This window comes from Notamacropus eugenii, chromosome 4 (genome assembly GCF_028372415.1).
Source record: "Notamacropus eugenii isolate mMacEug1 chromosome 4, mMacEug1.pri_v2, whole genome shotgun sequence".
Classification (NCBI taxonomy): domain Eukaryota; kingdom Metazoa; phylum Chordata; class Mammalia; order Diprotodontia; family Macropodidae; genus Notamacropus; species Notamacropus eugenii.
This window is the reverse complement of record NC_092875.1, coordinates 371,640,962-371,646,583: the sequence shown is the minus strand read 5'-3', so window position 1 is coordinate 371,646,583 and position 5,622 is coordinate 371,640,962.

Genomic DNA, 5,622 nt, shown 5'->3' with positions numbered 1-5,622 from the left:
TCTTCCATGGCATGTGACCATTTCATATTTTTTCCTGAAGACTTTGGATGTAGAATTCTTGACCTTGCTTTGTTCCTGTGGTTGTATGTTTTGATCTTCCTCTGGTTGTTCTCTTTGATTTTCATTTTTCCCAAGATTGCAAGAAAACAACTTCTCACCAAAAAAGTAACCTTCTGTAGTCTTATTTTTACTTTTTTTGGTATTTTTACCCAGGCAGTCACTTGATTTTTGAGCTCTTTGTTAAGTGGAGTATGCAGTGGCCCAAGTTTCAGTGGTTTTGTGTAGCTGTTTCCATTTTGTATTTTTTAACCTTTTTATTTATCAATTCCTTGTGTTGAAATGAAAGTAGATATTTGTAAACTGCTTAAGTTTGGTGAGTTGGAACAGAAAAATTCTTTTTGATAGTTTCTCTTTCATCCTTACAAAGTATTTTTTCTTTTTTAATTTTAATTTACTTACTTTCAGTTTCAACATTCAATTCCACAAATTTTTAATTTCTGATTTCCTTCCCATCTCCTCCCTCCCTCCACTCCAGGATAGCATATGTTGTGATTACCCTGTCCTCCAATCTGCCTGCCCATCTATCACTGCCCCTTCCTCCTTATCCCCTTCCTTGCTATATTCCGGTAGGGCAAGATAGATTTCTATATCCCATTCCCTATATACCTTACGTCCTATTGCATTTTCAACATTAATCTTTAAAGCTTTGAGTTCCAAATTTTCTGCCTTCCTCCCACCCCATCCACCCTCATTTAGAAGTCAAGCAATTCAATATAGGTTATATATATGTAGTATGTTAAACACGTCCATAACAATCATGTTGTGAAAGACTAACTATATCTTCCTCTATTCTGTCCCACCCTCCATTTATTCTATTCTGTTCTTTGATCTTTCTTTCTACCAAAGTTGTATACATAAACACAAACATACACATGTGTGTATAGGATATTTATATATATATATGTGTGTATATATGTATATGATGTACATATATAATATGTGAACATATATGATATTATGGTCTTCTTTGAAAATGAGTAATGAACACAACAATACATATGTGTACCTATACATTTATACACATATATACACACACATATGTATTTTATCCATCCTCCTTAATAAATTGGTATGACCATCTTCCAGTCTTCCAGGTGAAGGATCAGCCTATTAAGGAGGATAGATAGAATATATATACACGTATACATATACATATATATATGTATATATAATGGGTGTATATGTTTATGCAAATATGTACATATATGTATATACATATATAGATATAGATATATACATACATACATATACACACACACACACACACACACACACAGCAAAGTGTGGATCAATTCTCTGCTGCTTGTGTTAATTTTGGCCTAATAAATAACATCAAGAAAACACATTTGCTCCATCACCACAGCCACCACCACACCATCCACACGTGGAACCATTTGTTACAACAAATGGAGAAGTTTTGAATGTTGTGGATAAGTTCACTTACCTTGGTAGTGTACTTTCCAGGGATGTATACATTAACAATGAGGTTGATGCACGCATTGCCAATGCTAGCTCAGTGTTTGACAGACTACAAAGAAAAGTGTGGGAGAGAAGAGGTATTAGACTGAGTAGCAAACTGCAGAGATGTTGTACTGACCACATTGTTACATGCTTGTGAAACATAGATAGTCTACCAGTGCCATGCCAGGAAACTGAATCGCTTCCATTTGAACTGTGTTAGGAGAATTCTGCAGATCACCTGGCAGGATAAGGTACCAGACACTGAAGTCCTTGCAAAGCATTCAAAGTAAGCTTCAGAGAATGCAGCTCTGATGGGCTGACCACATTGTTTGAATGCAAAATGTACACTTGCCAAAAAGACTATTTTATGGAGAATTAGCATGGGGCAGGCAATCACATGGTGGTCAGAAGAAGCAATACAAGGGCACTCTCAAGGTCTCTCTCAAGAACGTTGGATTTGACTGTGCAACATGGGAGACACTGGAACAGGACTGCTCAGTATGGTGTGCTTACATCATAAAAGGTGCTGTGCTCTTTGAGCAAAGCAGAATTGAGACAGCACAAAATAAACATAGGATGTATAAATTTGGGGTTTCTACCCCAAATATTCACATGGGCTGTCTGTGCCCAACCTGAAGTAGAGCATTCTGAGCTTGTTTTGGTCTGATCAACCACAGTCAAACACACTGAAATTTCACTTTATCCTGGTGATGTCATTTTGGTTGTCTGCGAAGATAAAGGACAACAACTAACCAACCAATATTGTATCCAAATATCCTAATACTGAGAAAGGTCTCATGAGTTACAGATATCCTCTTTCCATGTAAGACTGAAACAATTCAACTTTAGTAAGTCTTTTTCCTTTTTACCTTTTCGTGCTTCTCTTGATTCTTGTATTTGAAAGTCAAATTTTCTATTCAGTCCTGGTCTGTTCAACAAGAATACTTGGAAGCCCTCTATTTTATTCAAATTTTACTTTTTCCTCTGAAGTATTATACTCAGTTTTACTGGGTAGGTGATTCTTTGTTTTAATCTTAGTTCCTTTGACCTCTGGAATATCATATGCCAAGCCTTCTGATCCTGTAGTGTAGAAGCTGCAAAATCTTGTGTTATCCTGATTGTGTTTCCACAATACTTGAATTGTTTCTTTATGGCTGCTTGTAATATTTCCTTCTTGTCCTGAAAATTCTAGAATTTTGCTACAATATTTCTAGGAGTTTTCCTTTCGGAATATCTTTCAGGCAATGATCAGTGGATTCTTTCCAATTCTATTTTACCTTATAGTTCTAGAATATCAAGGCAATTTTCCTTGACAATCTCTTGAAAGATGATGTCTAAACTCTTTTTTTTGGTTTGTTTTTAATTTTTGATCATGGCTTTTAGGTAGTCCTATCATTTTAAAAATTATTTCTTCTGGATGCATTTCTAGTCTGGCTGTTTTTTCACTGAGATAATTCACATTGTTTTCTCTTTTTTTTTTCTTCATTTTTTGGCCTTGTTTTATAATTGCTTGAATTTTTATAAAGCCATTAGCTCCCCTTTGCTTCATTCTAATTTTGAAAAATTATTTTCTTCACTCAGTTTTTGGACCTCTTTTTTAATTTGGTCAATTCTGTTTTTTAGGTCATGGCTTTTTGGATGTCATTTGCCATTTGGGTTAGTCTATTTTTAAAGGTGTTATTTTATTCAGCATTTTTTTGGGGGGGGGTTCTCCTTTAGCAAGCTGTTGACTCATTTTTCATAATTTTCTTGCATCACTTTCATTTCTTCTCCCAATTTTTCCTCTACTTTTCTTACTTGCTTTTCAAAATACTTTTTGAGCTCTTCCATGGCCTGAGACTTTTTCATATTTTGCTTGGAGCCTTTGGATGTAGGAGGCTTCACCTTCTTTTTTTCCTCGAGTTGTATGTTTTGATTTCATTTTCACCAATATGTAAGAAAATACCTTCTCATCAAGAAAGTAACCTTCTGTAGTCTTATTTTTCCCCTTTCTGTTCATTTCCCCAGGTAATTACTTGATTTTTGAGCTCCTTGTTAAGTGAAGGGTGTACCACCCCAAATTTCAGAGTTTTGTGTACCTGTTTTCAGAAATACCTGTAGGGACCTGTAAATTCTCTGTTCCTGCAAAGTGATGTTATCAAAATAGAGGTATTTACTCCTTTCCTGGCCTGCACTCTGGTCTGTGAGCAACCATAAGTACTCTTTTCTACCCTTAAATTGTGAATGGGATTTCCTTTTCACATCCACCACCAACTCTGCTACACCAGTGTTTCTCCTCAACCCAGGACCACCACCCAGGATGATGACACAGAACAGGTGCTCAATTCCCTCATCATCTGTCAGTCAAGAGCTTCAGAAGCTTCTGCTGTTATAGCAGTGTCTGCTTCCAGCCTGGGGCTAGAACTGGGTTGGACTACATTCCTTTCCCATCCAGGTGAGAGAGATTTCATTCTGACCTTAGAATCTCTCTTTGACATTTCTGCTTTGAGATGTCTAGAAACCATAACAGCTGCCAGCAGTCCAGTGGCTTGAGGCCTGCTCCAGTGCCATACATGCTGGCATGGCCCACTCTGTCCTGTGTTCCACTCCAAGCCTGGTGCAATAGACTCCTCCTGTCAGTCTTCCAGATTGTCTTGAGCTAGAAATCTGCCACTCCACCACTCCACCACTTTCTGGCCTCTGCTGCTCTAGAATTTCTTTAGAGCCATCTTCTATAGGTATTTTGAGGGGTTTGGGGGAAGAGCTCAGACAGGTCCTTCCCTCTCCCTCCCATCTTGACTCTATCCCAAAGTGAAAAATTTTTGAGTAAACAACAAGATCAGATGATCATATATATCAAAAGCAAATGATTCAAAAGGGGCATACATAGCCTTAAATTTCTTAAGTTAAAAGTGAATTTTGGTTCCTAGTTTGATGTTCTTTTTATACCTCTACTGTTAATAAGGTCAGAACCATGAGGTTCCACATGGTTTTCATCACATGAACAAGATACTGAAGAAGTAAACTCTAGGACTTGTATTGAGATCTGTTTTATAAAATATTTTAGCAAGAACATCTGAGGAGTCTCTACAAGTAATTTGGAACCAGAGAAGTAGATTTACTGAATTGGTATCCCTGAGGATATGATCATTTCCAGACTGTCTAAAGGAATAAAAATGTTTCCAGGGATTAGATAATTGCAGGGGGCATCTGAGACTCAAGATGAAATGTGCTCATTAACTGAACTTTGGGAGTAGGTTCCCAGGCTACATTCTTATTCAATCATTATCATATTACTTTTTTGTTTTTGTTTGTTTTATGGTATTTGTTTGCTGAGTTTTGTTGGTGACTTGGCTGGTATGTGCATCTCCTCCTTTCTACTCCTCCTTCTTCTCCTTTTTCTTACATTGCTTCCCAATTTTTCCTCCACCTCTCTTATTTCATTCTCAGATTCCTTTTTGATGTCCTTCACGGCCTGATACCTTTGCACATATTTTTGGAGGTTTTGCATGTGGAAGCCTTGACCTTGATGTCTTCCTCTTATGCTATGCTTTTCTCTTCCTTCTCCAACAAGATGGAAAAAAATAGCTTTTCATCAAGAAAGTAACCTTCTATAGTCTTATTTTTTCCCTTTTTGGGGCATTTTTACAGCCAATTCCTTGACTTCTGAGTCCTTTGTCAAGTGTAGTGTATACTCTAGTGACATGTACGTTCTCAATTCCTCCAAGGTGGCACAATCAATGGAAAGATGTTCACTCCTCTCCTGGACTACACTCTTGTCTGGGGTCAAGCAAAAGCACTTTTTTTTTTTTTCTGCGCAGTATCTGTGAATAGTATTCTCTTTCCCCAACCACCACCAGCTCTACCAGTCCTGCACCAGTGTTCCTCCTCACCCCAGGACCACCACTGAGAACTGAAACACAGATCTGTTCCATTCTCCCAGGGTGTTTAGGTGCAGGGCCTCAAATGTGGACCCTGCTACTGCAGTGATTTCTGCTGCCCTAGGGCTGTAGTAGGGCCAGATTGCACACCCTTCTCACCCAGGGGAAAGAGCTTTCTTACTGACCTTTGAAGCTGTCTTTGACATTTGTGTCCACTATCCAGGTGAATTCAGGGTGAATT